The sequence below is a fragment of the Oryzias latipes genome, chromosome 20 (genome assembly GCF_053564925.1).
Source record: "Oryzias latipes strain Hd-rR chromosome 20, Olatipes_Hd-rR_3.1".
Classification (NCBI taxonomy): Eukaryota; Metazoa; Chordata; class Actinopteri; order Beloniformes; family Adrianichthyidae; genus Oryzias; species Oryzias latipes.
In genome coordinates, this window is record NC_136256.1 from 6826964 (window position 1) to 6844169 (window position 17206).

The 17206-nt window shown below is 38.0% G+C and overlaps 1 protein-coding gene across 2 annotated transcripts in view; it reads left to right on the forward strand.

Moving 5' to 3' along the window:
• kcnh2b (potassium voltage-gated channel, subfamily H (eag-related), member 2b) overlaps positions 1–17206 on the forward strand; it is a 347590-nt gene that overhangs the window by 185873 nt on the left and 144511 nt on the right. The gene's annotated exons all lie outside the window — the stretch shown is intronic.

Here is a 17206-nt window from a genome sequence, read left to right on the forward strand (position 1 = left end):
TAGCAATACGTAAAATGCAACAAAATCCAAAAGGTCCTTCAGGGCCTCGAACACTCGCGTCCTTCTGTATGTCCCACAAGCGCTGACCAGCTTGAACCAGGCATCCTATGAACTTCTCAATAAACCTGGTAATTAGAGATCTGATACAGAAGATACAACAGAACAGCGTGAAAGAGCTTGGAGTGTCCACACATACGTACCTTCTCCCCAAGATGAATCTGCTGTGGATCTAAATATTGATTAGCGTTAGGGTCAGGAACTCTAAAATAAAAAGCAATAACCAAAAACCATATCAGAAAAACAAAACACAAGACACAAGAATCATGTTACGCCTGCGGAGGGGAGAGCAGCAAATGTGATGGGAAAAAGTCCATCAGTGTTTCTCTTCTCAAAGGTCTGCTTCTCCTCATGCTGTCATTAAGAACACAAGTGGGGAAGAAAAAAATTCAAGACAAAAAGAAAAGTTCATTAGAGACAGTCGTATAACTGCCTTATCAACCCAGGACAGTGTCGTAAAACTTCCTCATCCGTGCCCAGGATGAGTGAACGAGAAGAACACACACACAAAGCTGTAGAAAAAGTGAAAAAGGTCAATCTGAGTTACCATTTAAACATCCCTTCTAAACAAATACATTTAAATGATAATAATAAAACAATTTGACAATGATAATAAAACAATTTCCTTAAGACTCCCTAATGTCCATCTCCCTCTCTTGGAGTGGAAACATTGCAGAGTCAAACAGAGATAAGGCACAAACACAAAACCAGATTAATTGAAAGGAACAATATAAATTGATTAAAAATAGAAATTGAACATAAAATAGGAGAACAACAGACAGATCAGTGCACAGTTCAGATTAACAGGCATCCTTGTCCACGGTCCTGTGAAAGGCAAGATCACAAGGTGAAGAAATGAAACCACTTATTGTCGTTGCCTTGCAGCCGTGAGGTCTGTCACCCTTGTCGTTTAGCATTGACCTCAAGGAGCAGTAGGTTCCACAAAACAAAGAAGAAAATTTCTTCCATAACCACAAAGACTCAAGAAAACCATAATTTCTCTTACTGTCTCTGGACATTTATGCTGCATAACAGACTTTCTATGCTCCGTAGACATTGAAGAGCCTGTGCTGGAAACAGTTGTACCTAAAAATGTGACTTCCCTTCTGCAACGTTGCAAATTCCTGTTAGACACTTCAAAACCCAAATCAAACAACGTCAAAAGAAGATCTTTCATTACTTGCAGGCAGATTTCAGCAGTCGGTGCTGTTAGCAGGAGCTAATCAACCTTACATCAAAAACACAACCTTCTAATAGCATAATATCCTGTCGGAGAAACTTTAAACAGTGATTGAAAATGCCAGGAGAATATTTAAATCCTTGTGGCAAGCTGTGTACTGCAAACGGATACCTTTATACTGAAATGTGAATAGATGTCTGCTATTTCATGTAATGGAATGCAAAAGAAAGCACTTGCTAAAGCAATAGCAGTGAACCACGCACATGGTGGGGTTAAAGTTGAAATGATGTGGATCAGGCACAGGGAGGACTGGAGTAATGGTTACATCATCAACAGCCCTTAAATCATGTGCCATGCGATAAGTTTTATTATCTGCTTGTAAAACCGGTCTAAAAAGGAGTACACCACGAAAAATACGAATGCTCAATTACACCAGAGTTCCACAAACCAAACTGAGTTTCCATCATCCCTTCATCTGCATCCTTCACTCAGCTGCGCTGAGATCTAAAAACATTTGTTCCTACAGTTACCTGAATCTCCACCGGGGAAGCGGTGGAGCATGAACAAACATCAAATGAACCTGTTGACCATGAAGCATCAGAGAGCGTTTTTAACATCACCTCTGCATCTTCATGATCTGTCTTCTATCTGCTGCGATGACTGACGATGTAGAAATGCTCCAGAACTGAAGAGGTAGTACTTGAAGACAAAGTTATCCTGTACATATTTATTGAGGGAGAGAAGTGAACACCTGAAAATCACAGTTTAGACAGTTGTTTTGTTTACATCCCTCTCAGTCATGGGTCTGAGTTGTCGAGCTTCATGACCAGGGGAGTGCTAATTCTATGTGCAATACAGGTGTGACTAACTTCTGGTATCATTGCAAATGTGAGTGTGTGAATGCAAAATAAACTATACACCCTCTTGACCAATATATATGTCAGTGTAGTTTAAATACCACGTATGGTCGTCTACCTGATGAAATGCTTCTCTGTACAGTCTATCATCCTCTCTGTCATAATAGAATGCGCAGTTCAGGTCATCGGAGGCGGAAAAATATTGCTTCTAGGACAGGACTCATGGCATCCAAACCCGAAATACATGGACACACCTGGCGTTTCAGGGCCCTCTGGATCCAGCAGGTGTCAGCAGTAGGGGTTGGCTGTGGGGTGTGGCATGGCATCCAGTCTGAAAAAATGCTGGCTCCTGTTTTGACAAAAACGTTCCATCCCAACAGATTCACAGGCGTGTGTGGTGAATGCACAAATGAATGTTCCACCATCTGGTCAAAAGTCAGTTGGATGGTCTTTTGCCGGGTTTGAGGAGTCATATGTTCATTTGTCAGAGCTGATGGATGCAACCGGCAGTTTATAGAGGAACACATTGCACCAGTGTCCATTCATGGAGTTACCTCTGAGCTTGAAAGGGACCATGGCTCCTACATCACCAAGTGGTATTGTCCGACTTGTCACCTGTGGTCTTCGCCACAGTGGAGGAGCTTGGAGCGGTCGTGGGTGCTGTTCGTGTCCCCTGCTCCTGGTCTGTGCATTCTGCTGTTGGGTACCTTGTTGTGGGCAGTCGTTGCCATATGTCCTGAGCGCCACAGATGCCATTTCCAGCTGCTGCTGGGGGGTCCCTGGGTGGCCCACGCCTTCCAGGAGGGGATACCCGTCCTCCCGTCCCGGCCTCCGATACCTGAACATTGCTACAGGTCCTGAGGGTATTTAAACTCATCATGTTATGTGCTTTTTTTTTTTTTAAACACCTTCATTATCCAGAGTGGATTGTTCCTGCAGTATAAATAACTGTTTTTCAGTTGTTCAACTCCTCCCTTTGCCCTTTTTCTGCAAATGTGCTCTGCAGTGATGAATCAGATGTATTTTAAATAGACTCTTATCACCTTGCAGACGCTCCGATGCATTCTCCATGCATGCAGTCATGGCTTCATTTGATCAGCGGAGCTGACCTGAGGGTCAGACACTCCTAACACGGCTCCTTCCTGTGAAGCCAAAGAACTGAGAAATGCTCTTTTTGTCACTCACCCAATGAAGCAGAGGGGGTTTTCTGTGTAAAGATTTATGAGGTCTCAGGACGGCTCTGCTCTGCGCCTTTCCTGCAACATTAAAGCTATGTGCTGCTTGGAAAAAACATGTTGTTAAAGCAGATTTGTTACTGTCATGCTTTCTTTTCACCATCACCAACTCTATGGATGCTAAAGTCAGTTAATCAATGATGAAAATCAGCAAAGGAAAAAAAAATCCCTAAACTTTTCTCTGAACTATATGACGGGCGTGGAGCAAAATCTTTGAAAAATACATTGTTTTAGATGCATTCTGGCAGCTAATCATTCACTTTTAATCCAGAAAAAAAAGACAAATTGTTTTGACTTACCATTAAGGACTTGCTGTCCTACAAAAAGAATTTGGAGAAGTGCTAAAAGCAACAAAATTCCACAATTTAAGCTTTTCCTTATTTAACTAAAAACACAATTCACACTCTAAACCACAACAGGTTCGTTAAAACACAGACAATCAATACGCAGACAATAACTTTTAACCGTTTTCTCAAAACCACACCAAAAGACATAACACAACAAATTAGGCATCTTACAGATAAACAAGATAAACCATTTCACTGAAATGAATCTTTTATCACTAGCATTAACATTCATGTTCTCCCTTCTTCTGTTCTACTAGAACCAGCACCTTTCCTTACCTTACCATACCTTTCTGTGTCCACAGACCCTCTATCACTTCCTATGCCGTTCATTTCTACTTTAATTCACTGCTTTGTCCTTTCCCCATTCTGTACAACATCCACTTACACTGTCTTCAAACTATAATTACATCAAAACATGGGATCTGCTTTAACTTTCATCTTTAAACAGCAATAAACCCTTTAACACCAACACTAAGTAATCTGGGAAATATTAAAACAAACATACAAAATAAATTAAACATTGCAAACATTCTTTTAAAGGGAGTCCGGATCTAAACCAACAAATACTTACAATTAGTGTCAATAACATTACTTTTTAGCAAAACTTAACTAAATCATGGTAATTAGGAATTACAAAATAAAGTAGAGACATTTATTCAAAATAAGAAAACCGAAATAATTGCAAAATCATTTTACACAAAATATATTAGACCGATATTATCTTACTGTGTTTTAGAAAGATTTGCCCAACTTTAGGCAAATTCCAGAGAAAGTTAGGCTACGTTCGAACAGAGGCAGAACAGAGACTGTTGCTGCAGGCTGCAGCTGCAGTCAAGCTGCTGTTGTGGCTGAAACTTCCATCGGAAGCGCTGCTCATAGACTCCTTTCTACTTAAAAATCTTTTTCGTCGAACTAAGACCACTGAAATTTGTTTTTATCGACGTCTTACAACCGAGGTCATGACCACACTCAATAACTACGATGTAAGTTGTTATTTTACCTCAAATTAGATTGCAAACTCTTCAGCTTTGTTCCGTGAAAGTTTAGCGCAGGTTGAACATTTCGGTCTCCATGGACGCCGTCACGCCGACCACATGGTACAAACAAAGCCAATCAGAGCTGTCGACGCATTCGAAAGAAACTAAAACGTCCCGTTATTGGCTAATTCGAAACAAGATGGCCACGTCCGTAGAGAAAACATTTCACACAGAAACATGGAAAATAAAGCCAAAATTCGCTACTTTCAAACAGTTTTTCATCCCATACTTTCCAAAATCTCATGCATACATTTCATTCATAAGCAGTCACGTCTCCAAAATCTCATACATTCAGTCCGTTCATCAGCGATCACGTCTGTATTGTCATCAGTCAGTCGTCAAGTCATGTTGTCGTTTTTGTCCTGACAAAATGCACAATTTTCCTCATCTTCTGTCAAATTCAGCGCTCATGTTTATTTTGAATCCTTCTTTGGTTTCTCTCCGCGTATAAAAAAATAATTTGTAGAGGCCGAAGCCTCCTTGGTGTTTCCGAAAATCCTAGACGCGCAAAATTAGTTCCTATAATAACTCTGTTTTTCGTAAGGGATTTCTTAACAGGTTGAACAGACACAAACCTAGTCAATTTGCTGCTTTCCAAATATCACAAGCTCCCAATTTGCCAACGTTCAATTTTGTACAGGCCGAACAGACGAAAAACCTGCATAATTATAATTGTCCAATTTTTCAAAATCTTTTACTGCCGCCCAAAGTGTATATTTTGCCACCGTTCAATTCGCTGTTCTAGGGAGGGTGAACCCAACACTTATTTACTGGGGTGCGCTCGCCCGTTCGTTCGTATAGGGTACACTGTGCCACCCATACAATCGACTTCTCCTTTAATTTGAGATCATCAATACGCAGACTTTACAAAAGGCTCTGCTCACCATGATTATGAATGAGGCCTCTGAATGGCAGGAAGCATCCCCAGACTTTACGTCGAAAGTCTCAGAAATCTCGTAATAAGCCACTATGATGTGGTCCAACCGGTCTGGTCCGCGTTTCCTATTCACCCCCGACTTCACGTCTCGAGGTCACCAAATTGAAGGAAAGAGATTCGTCCGTTTTTGGGTTCTTTCCATCCATGCGTGTTCGATAGTCGAGAGTGGTAAAACAAACAAGGATTCAACCGGTTTAAAAATACACGGAGTTTATTTCCCTGACAATAGTTCTAAAGCACAGATTAAAACATTAATGCAGATATATCTGGATTCTCAAGTAAAGATCTACTGACGCACAAGTTACATGCGAATTACTCGTAGATTTTCCTAAGAACAATGGAAAACTTTAAAACCAGTCTTTTTAAGATGTGTTTGAATCTCCGCCTTCCGGAAAGAGCATGGTCGCTGGATCTCCGCCCCTGGTCCCTCTGATTCGTCAGCTGATAGCCCGCCTGCTTCCTCTGGCCAATAGATGACGGCTGCCAACTTCAGATGCGCTCCGCCTCTCGGGGGCCCGTTTTACCGGCGCACACAGTCCGAAGATCAAAAGAGTCCCCATCTGGTCAGAGTAAATCATTCCTGGACAACTCTAGGTTCCTTTACCGGTATCCAGAGCAAAGGTCAGCTCCCACCTCCACATGAGAACACGAATCTGAACACTTTCCCAAGGATAAGGTGTTCAACCCAGATAGTAGAAATGTAGTCCATGACATATTTATTGCATCTCTGGAAACTCCTAGATTTGCACAAAGAAGTCCTAGTTGCTGCTACAACTACAAAGCACAAGTGAAGGTCACTAGAGAATAAGTCCTGATGAGTTCAAAATGAGTTCACTTCACACTAAAGATAAAGCTATAACATAATGAAGAATAAGATATTAAAACATACATAATGAAGAATAAGATATTAAAACATACATTTTCTACAGGGACATGCGCTAGTATCGGGTAGCGACAGTCCAGTGTGAACCCCATGTTCAAGAATGTGTGTTTAGCACGTTCTTGAACAGGCGTCACATGCCAGAAGTGAACATACCATTTGACTGTGATTAACCAGGAACTTGGGTTTGTTGTCTCAACTTTTCATCTGGAGAAATCTGTGTCTGATCTTATTTTCATGATGGACAAAACACCACCACTTCTTGGATTTTCAGGAGAGTGCTTTTAGGCTATGAAAGGACATGTCTTGCTTCTAAAAGATATTTACACCAGACAGCAGCGGATGCAGTTTGTTTTTACAAACAGTATTTAGGCTGTAAGGGAATTGTTTCTTTTTGCTACTTTCCATTTTGAAAACATTGTTTGCATTTGCCACACCTGTTTACTAAAAACAGTATGTGAACCCAACTCTGAATAATGACAATTTAATGTAAAACCTGCAGTGAAGTGTTAATAAAATACTTTTCTACATTTACTATAGATAAGACATGAATACAACCCATTTCATTCTGATGTGAAACAAGTGGTGCATCGAAATGGCTATTATCCTTGTCTGTGATAATTTTCAACTAAATTATTTGAAATTTTACCCTGGTAGTTGTTTTTTCCCTTCAGTTTATTAATATGAAATTTTAGGTAACCCCACAAAAAAACAAATATACTCTTTTTAAATAGTGATTTCTTTTTTTTATATTTATTTTAATGTTAGTGCAAAGACAACTGTAATTTTTGAACAATTATATGACACATGTTTGATCAAATTTACACGAAAAACTAACATATTTATATTTTTTGCAGCTACACAAAAAGTGAAACATGTTGAAGTTTTATTAGTTTTTCTTTTGTCTTAATCAAAGATGAAGTCTTTGAAAAATTAGACAAAAATGTTTTAAATCATGTTAGATGATTACATTGTTTCAATTTAATTTAATTGTGTCTGTTGGCCACTTCACCTTAATCCTGTTTCTTAAATGTTGTTATTACTTCTTAAATTTAACATATAGAATAATCCAGACCTTAGATGAAAAGTGTTTCAGTTAGAAAGATGACTTGGACCAAACTCTGGGATGTTTGTTAATAAACACAAACCTTGAAGGAGGACTAAACTGTTTACCTCTGATTTAATCAATAAGATTTAAAAACTGTTTGTGTATTCGTTGTGGTTTCAAGACGTTTAACAGGGAAGACTCATTGCAGCGCAGATACACTTTAACACAATGCATCATGGGAGATGTAGTGTGAAAACTGCTGCAAAAGGGCAGAAAGACTCGCATCTCTTAGCTTAATTATTTTGCTCACTTGTTCCCGGATCCCGCGGAAAGCTACACCGCTAAAGACGAGCTTTAGCTGTTATTTTTGTTGGAACTGAGAGACTTTATGAGTTAAATCGGAACAAGATAGAGAAGACTTTAACCACCTCTGATTGGTCAGACTGATGACGAATGATTAGGCCTCCAAAAATGATTGGTGAAGACAGTTGAAGGGGCGGGAATTTTCCAAAAACAGAGCTGAAGCTGTGGCTAAATTGCGATACCGTCATTCTTATCAGTGTCTTAAATAGAATCTACGGCGGAGTTTTAAGGCCACCAAAAAAAAAAAAGTAAAATTACGAGATTTTAAGTCGTAAATTTATGAGAAAAAAACCTTACGAGATTAAAGTGGAAGTGAGTATACAGTGCAGCAGCAAGTGTGAACGCCGCGCAGCAGCAGAGCAGCCCTTCTAAACTCAATTGAACAGGTGAGCTGAATACTTATTGATAACGTTACAAATGTTTGGAAGCTTCTTTGTTTGATTTACGATTTATTAATTTTTATTTATTGATGGGTGGTTTGCAGGATCTCTGCAGCCTGATGAAGCTGTCGGTAACCCCTGCAGGCAGCTGTCGACTTCAATCCTTTCTTCCTCCACCAAAGACAAGATCCCTACATTTGTGTGATGCTTCCGTCTGAGGAAGAGCACTTTTTGGCGTTTTCAACGTTCTAAAGCTAATATTACAGACTATTTTCATTCCTCTTTATTGTTTTATGTTAAAACGGGACGTTTCATCTGGAGGAGGGGGCGTATGTAACACTGTTTAATTACGAATTGGTGTTCGGATGACAGGTTCATGACGTAAGGTGACAAATGAACTTCAGGGTGTGTGAATCAAAAGGAAAATAAAGGCTGCAGCAGTCATCTACACCCAAACGTGTCTCTGAGCTCCTTATTTTACAGATGAAACTCCGCTTTACCGACACCAAATCCCGGAAAGTCGGCTCCACTGACATTAATCTGATTTTGAGTCGCCAAAAGGTTCAGAATCTTTTTGTTTTTTTTTAAACCTATCTGGAAATAAAGCTTCACGAAAGGCTTCACATATTTCATCTTCAAGCTAGGCTCCGATAAACGGAAAACTTTGGTGTTTTTTCTCTCGTTAATCTATGACTCATTTCTCGTCAATTTACGACTTAAAATCGCGTAATTTAACAGTTATGACTTTCTTTCTCGTAAATTTACAACCTAAAAGTCGTAATTAAAAAAAGAAAAAAATTCTGGTATACTGGCCCTAAAACTCCATCGTAGGAATCAAATAAACAGAAAGAAAAAGAATTTTACGGTCTGTCATATTTCTAACTACTCAGTGTTTTATCAGGCCTGTTTGGATGAACACAGAGCTGATATCTTGGAGATGGTAAATGTTTTTAGATCAGTGAAAATGGGTAATTTCTCACGGCACACCTGACGATCTCCCACGGCACACTGGTTAAAAAACACCGGTCTACAAAAACAATGGACCAGAAGGTGATGTCACACAGCCACAACGTCCATTTTGCTCATTTTGCATACATGGAAAAAGTGAGAAACGTTGTGGTCTTCATGTGAAAAGTTCACAGATGTATAAGGAATGAACCACGTTAAAACCACAGAGGAAATACAAATAAACCCTGAAAAAAATCAATGTAGAGTATAAATCATGCGTGTTTAAATGCAATTCATTGGCGATTTGTACGTCAATTGTCAATAGTTGCGTATAAACTACATTAAATATACGTAAACTGAAAAATTCTCTAGTCATTTTGACTACCGTTAAGCTGATTTCTATATTGTGTGGAGCATTTTATGGTAGTGTAAGTGTAATTTTAAAGCACATAAAAGACATACATTTTTTTTAAAAAGCAACAAAGCAAAAATTTTTGCTTTGATTTTAAATTCAGAGGATGTTTTGTCAGAAAAGCAAGGTTTTTTTTATTCTTTTGTGAAGCAGCCGTAAGACCAAAGATCAAAGATTTGGCTTAGGACCACATAGTATATTAAGGAAGTATGTAAAGAATCCGTTCCCTGATTCTGTCTGAACGAGTAACAACACTTTTATCTGTCTGAGTTAAAACTGAAACATTAACAAGAAATAATCCAGAGGTGACATTACACGCAGCATGTGAGGTAAAGCTGGTACGGTTCACCTAGCCCTCAGTGTCTCTGAGTGTGTGTGTGCATATATGTGGATATTTGCATTAATGGCTGTTGTGGCATCGAGGTTGTGATATAGTGCAGATGGGGGAAACAGCACCAGCTGTGCCTCCAAATGTGCTTCTATTTATAGCGGGGTTAAAGTGAGGCCTGGAAAAATGTGAAATAAGTTACATTCAAATACACTCAAATACAAATACTGTTATATTAGATGATTCCCTCTATTTTTTTTAAAGCAGACGTTGTGGAGGAAAAAAAATAAATGTGCAATTCTGTTTTTGTTTGTGCCTTTTGTGGAGTGCAAATCCTAATTTTTATCTGTCATTAGGGATCAGTGCATGTTTTCTGCAAAAAAGACGCAAACAAACATTTTAATTTTTAATGTAAGCATGTAATACAAAGTCTAAAAACATTTGATTGAATGCTTTTGTGAAGAAAATGTACCTGCATTTCCACTTCAAGCCTGAAGAGGGCAGCACCACATCAACAGAGCAGGTCAGTGCCGCCTCCTCCAAGCGAAAAGATATTGAGGGGCAAATAAGGCTAAACAATGTACATGTTCCATAAAAACGTGTTACGATAAACAAGAACACGTGGAGATTTTCTGTCTCATTTGGAATGACTGCTGGCACTGACCTCTTTTTTTCACTGAACATGTTGGCTTTTGCCTCCTCTGCTGCTTTGTTACCAGACTAGAAGCACTCAGTTAGGCTCATAAGTACTGACTTATGTTGCTGCGCCTTAAGTAAATTGTTGGAATGCATATGCTTTGCACCTCATTTTTTATTCATACTTGACGCATTTGGCCTTCCATACAAATCTTATCTCTGGTCAGAGACATTCCATGCGTGATCATACATGCAGCTGAGAATGAAATGTGTGTGTCTTACAAAGCTGCAATGGGTGAACGGATTCAAGCATCCTGGAGCTCCAGCCGCTGGTTCAGGGAAAGATCTGAGCAACTAAATGCAAATTCAAATTTTACTCAAAAATAAATAAATGTTATTGCAAAGTATTTTGTAGTTGCATATTTTAATTTGCATTTCAAATATTTAATAAGCAATGGGAGGATTAGGCCCTTAAGATGCCACATGTCGGTTTTTAAGGGGTTCCTCCCGTTAGAGTTATTACAAATGAAAAGACGACAAACAGAAACAGACAAAAGAATTATGCTACAGGTTTACTATATAAAGATAAAGACATAAAGATACTTTGTTGATCCAGCCAAGGGGTAAATTGAAATTTTATAGCAGCTCTGCGGGGTCAAGTATGAAGGTGCAAGAAAGAATAAATGTAAAAACAGGTAAAGGTAAGGTAAAAACAACGTTAAAATAAAATAACTGGCAAACATAACAGCTTTCACTTTCACTCCTCATCCCAATGTAGTTTTACAGTACAAAACATAATTCGTGCTTAAAAATACTAAGAAGGCCAATTTTGTGTGATTATCTTTAGTTTTTATTTATTTATTATAAATATATTTTCATTTTTTATGAGTATTTTATTGGCTTTAATGTAAAGCGCATTGTGCTTCCACAAAAATAAAAAGCACTAATTAAATAAATAAAGCTTGACTTATTAAAGAGACAGGAAAAGGGGAAAACACACGTTTAAATCATTTAGGGTCTTGAAAACAAAGCATTTTCTAAATAAAAATAAAGATGTTACTTGACAGAATTGACAAAGCCTCTTGGATAAGAGGAGAAAGGTCTTTTAACTTTAAAAACTAAGTCCAGATGACAGCCCCTAAACCTAATACTATGATGGAATCAACCTGGATGAATGTGAGTCTTCATAGACAAAGATGTAAAAGAATACACAGAGGTGGGAAGGTTGTTTATTCTTTGGAAGCCCAAAAAGCTTTTTTCCTGATTTTCTAGAGAATAAGTTTGATCAGTATGACGGAGGTTGTGTATGGAAGCGATTTCAAAATTTCAAATTTAAGCTGCATTTTTGACTCAAAATTAAAATGAAAAAGCATTTCCGCCAAAGTGCATTTTGAAGTATTGATTTTTCATTTTAATTTTGAGTCAAATAATGCGGCTTCATATTGAAAATGAAAAAGCATTTCTGGTATTGACTTATTTTTAATGATGCTGCAGAATCACTTTCACAGTTGTGTTTTCAAGTTAATGGCACTAAATATGGTCTTATTATGTCTTATAAAGTGTTATTATTATTACTTATAAAGTCTTATTAATACTTTTAAAGTATTATTTTAAAACTTAAATTGATTTATAATCCAAAAATTGAATTTGGAACTGAAATTTATTAAAATCACATAATTGGGAGATTTGGTTAGAAAACAATTTTTTTGTCAGAGTTTGAAAGGTTATTATCTTTTTTATGTCTATTTTATGTTCTTGTCTGTGTTTTGATTGTTTTTTGCAGTTGAATTGGACTTTTGTTTGACACTTTGTGGCATCAAGCAAAATACATCAGCTCTGTACCTTGCTCACTGATTGGTTTATTTGCCACAGATAAAATCAAAACACTAGAATCTATAAACAGAGTGGAGGATGTGAGACACTTAATTTCCAGAGGTAGAATCAGAAAAAATTCACTTTTTCAAAACTGTATTAGCTGGACAGCGTGGTGACAGCAACTTTTAAAAGAGAGAAGCAGCTGTTGATGTACGACAGTGCAGCTGCATCCAACGGTACTCTTTTGAATGTAAAGCCTTTCAGAAACCAGGTGACTGAAGCACAAGCGTGACACCACTTACAATGGTCACGCAGCTTCATCGTTTTTTCCATTGGCTCTGTGAAACAGAAGGAACATCTCATGATCATCTGCCAGTGCGATGCTGGTGCCAGATAAATATATGCACGAGAGTTAACTTCAGGTAAAACCTATAGGCTTGTTTTACAATATAAGTTAAAAAAAGAGAGATCCTGACCAGAGTTTTCCATCTCCATGAGGAGCTGCGTCATTCATGTGAGGTCCAGCAGAAGCACGGGTGTGACAGCAACGGTAAATTTGATTTCTGATTGGTTAAAATCCCATGAATATGCATAAGTAATGTATGATGTGTAATGTATAATGGATGATGTGAATGATTCAAAAGCTGGTATTTTTAGAGGAGCTTCATTTTTTTTTTCATTTATTTAATTTTTTCTCTGGGAAATTGGCATTTGGGTCCAGACTAATGTTATTTTGGCAAGAAGGGCTTCTGGTTCCTTGGCCTTATTGACCCTGCTAAACAAGACAAAAATTAGCACAAATGAATGTAGTAATCAAAGTAAAGAGTCTCTCACCAAGATGGTGTTTTATTTAGCACAGCTTTATGGACTCTAACCATTTTTATTTGTCCATGTTAAGTCATAAAAAAAACGCCCCTCTCACCCTTCCACGGGAGCTTGTGGGTCCTGCGCAGTATCTTAGCTGTTCCTAGCACTGCGCTCTTCTGGACTGAGAGGTCTGAGGTCTTGCCAGGTATCTGTTGTAGCCACTCCTCCACCTTGGGGGTTACTGCCCCGAGTGCTCCAATTACCACAGGCACCAATGTCACCTTCACTTTCCAGGCTTTCTCCAGTTCTTCGCTGAGTCCCTGGTATTTCTCCAGTTTCTCATGTTCCTTCTTCCTGATGTTCCCATCGCTTGGCACTGCCACAATCCACCACAACGGCTTACCTCTGTTCTTTGTCCACCACTACTATATATATATATATATATATATATATATATATATATATATATATATATATATATATATATATATATATATATATATATATTTATATATAGCAACGCATACATATGGTACAGACCAAAAGTTTGGACACACCTTCTCATTCAAAGAGTTTTCTTTATTTTCATGACTATGAAAATTGTAGAGTCACACTGAAGGCATCAAAACTATGAATTAACACATGTGGAATTATATACATAACAAAAAAGTTTGACTCTGCTGAAAATATGGCATATTGTAGGTTCTTCAAAGTAGCCACCTTTTGCTTTGATTACTGCTTGGCATTCATGTGTGTATACATGTGTGTGTGTGTGTGTGTGTGTGTATATATATATATATATATATATATATATATATATATATATATATATATATATATATACGAACGGACACGTATTGCCACCTGACTTCTGCACAACACAAGTGATGGTCCCAACCCCATTTATAAGGCAAGAAATCACATTTATTAAACCTGACAGGGCACACCTGTGAGGTGAAAAACATTTCAGGTGACTGCCTTTTGAAGCTCATTAAGAGAATGCCAAGAGTGTTCAAAGCAGTAATCAAAGCAAAAGGAGACTACTATGAAGAACCTACAATATGACATATATTCAGTTCTTTCACACTATTTTGTTATGAATATATTTCCACATGTGTAAAATCACAGTTTTGATGCCTTCAGTGTGACTCTCCAATTTTCATGGTTGTGAAAATAAAGAAAATTCAAATGAATGGGAAGGTGTGTCCAAACTTTTGGTCTCTACTAGATATATGTAGCCAAACTACATTTTCCCTAACTGAGCTTTTTACCAATTTTACTCAACAGCCTGCTCTTTTCCTTTTTTCTGTAAAAGCTTTAATTGTTTGGGTTTTTTTCAGTAAACTAACATAAACCTGATATGTATGCATACTTTCTTTTTTGTAAACTTATAATTGAAATGTGATGTCCTTGACTCAGACTTGATTTACCTCAATTTAGTCTGGTTAGGGTAAATCAAATACTTTATTGTGTGCATAGTTTTTACATCTTGTATTAAAAAAGGTTTAAGACTAAACAGTGTTAAATAGCGGGTTTTTTTATTTTAGACGTTAACCATCTCAAAAAATTAAAGACCTTTCAAAGTGAAATTAATCTAGCTGCTTGATATTTACTATTTTAAGAAATCTCCTTGATGGGTTCAGATTGAGGTTCTTATTACTGTTGGAGCTGCTTCCTGAAGGATAATGTTTGGTGAGAAATGTCCTGTAGAGCTGGTGTCTGCTTCAGTCAGCTAAATGGCCTGGAATTGAGTCTGGAGGCCTGTGACGCACTCAACCTGCAGGACTGTAATTTAGCTGCTTGTATGGTGGCTCTGCCTCAATACTTCAATTTGATTGAGTGCTTCCTCCATTTGAGTTCAATGACCCGCAGAAGCAAAGCAACATGTTGTTACTGTCTTGAAACCACATGTGTTTCGGCAAGACAAAGTATTTTCTGACACGCAGGAGAGGCTTTGTTCTTGTCGGACAGGTGTTTCATTTCAGGTTTAGGTGATCCTAATGACAGCAATTGAGCCTTGTGTTCATAGGTGTGAAATTAACTCTCAAAGTATGATATCAAGAAATTATTAATCATGATAAGGTAGCTGTGGGGATGCTAAGTGTGATAAAACAATAATTTTATGCTTGGTACTTTCTCTCAAAATTTAAATATTTTCTTTTTGGTTCAATAAAACAAGCAGAATGAAGAGCTAATATCAATTTAACCCACAAGAACCCATGGTGACATCAGTGCAGTGACGTGCGGTCAGGTGAGGTAAGTGAAGCAGAGCCTCACCTGTCATAATCGTGATAAAATAGAAAAAGTTAAATTAAGTAAATATTATTTTCTACTGATCTTTGTTAAGTATACATTTTCAGACAATTCAACATGTTCTCCGCAGTTTCTGAGGTTAAAATCGCCAAATTTGAGTGTTGCGCGATCACAGACGGAGCGGAAACTCCTGGTGGGCAGGGCAGAGTTCAATTTTATTACAGAGACGTGCGCTGAAAATGCTGCTGTCCGCCTACATAAAAGGCTTCAGGTGAGGCATGCCTCACCACAAGAGGGCAAACGTGAGCTGACAGCTGCTTTGTAGCTACACTGCTGCCGTAGAAATAGACTAAGAACGTCTTTCTCTACTGAAAGGGAGAAACTCAAATAAACTAAAGGAAAATAAGGAAAACTTTTCCAACAGATCATAGAGCTTTTTGTGGAGAAAGATCAACACATGGACTCAAAAAGCGAGGCCAAACACGTTTTTCAATGTTTGTTTTTTAAAAATAACATTGGGGTAAGTGGGTAAAAATGTAAGTAAAATAATTTATTTTATTTTTATGATCATTTTTTACAGACAACATTAATAACACTGATTAAGCACCAGAATTTGAAGTTGGAAAAATACCAGAAATAGTTACTGAGGGTCAAATGTGTGCTGAACACATCTGTAATATACATTAATTTCTTCACTGTACATATGAATAATTTATACACAATAGGAGTGTTCTAATTCATGTCTGTAAAATAAATATTCTCTGTAGGACAAATATTTTCTTGTGTGTATTTTACAAGCTGTTATAGCCGCTGTTGGATAAATTGTGAAATATTCAGTTCTTGCAATTGTAAATCTGACTCCAAAGGATTCAGTGCCTCACCAGTAGGGTTGGGCGATGTCCCCTAAATTGGCAGTTGACGATGTTTGAAGTCAACCATCGGGATGGACGATGATATCGTCGGAGGGGGGGGGCTATTTTTAATTTTTCGTTCTTATATATATATATTTATAATTGCCATTCGTCATTTTACTTTATTTATTTTATTTCCCAAATAATGACTCATCCACGACGATCCAGTCTAAACTGAGGGAAGTGACTTTAAAAAAAAAATAAAATAAACAAAATAGGAGAGAAGTGGTCCGGTCCTGCGTTTGATTTGACCGGTGGAGCGAGCGACCGTGTCTCTAGCAGAGCAGACGGACTTAAAGTTTTGTGCTTTAGGGGAAGTAAGGATGCTTTGTTACGTGTGGGAGATTTAGGTCTGTGATCTGTCCCACAGCTCTGCGTGAAAGAGCAACCGGAATTTAGGAGAAGCGGGTCTCCCGGTAAAGTGTGTGTCGGGGCAGAGCTCGGAGCGCTAGCTAACGCAGTGTGTAAGCTTCGAAGCAGAAAGGCCGCTCAGTCCTTAGAAACCGTTCAAACATTTGTGTTTCCAGTCGTGTCCCGACAAAATAAAGGCTAATGTTATTCCCACATATTTACGTGCAGCCAAGATGCAGATTGTAGCGTTTCACGCATGGATTTATGTTCATGCTAATGTTGTTAGCCCGTGTTAGCATACTGCTAATCCTGGCTTCCGGCTCCGTTTTTCAACAGAAAAAGCACTGACCACACGGATTAAAATGATGAGCGAACAGGCGCTTCATAATAACCGTAATATTAATAAAAGCACGTTTAGGAGATC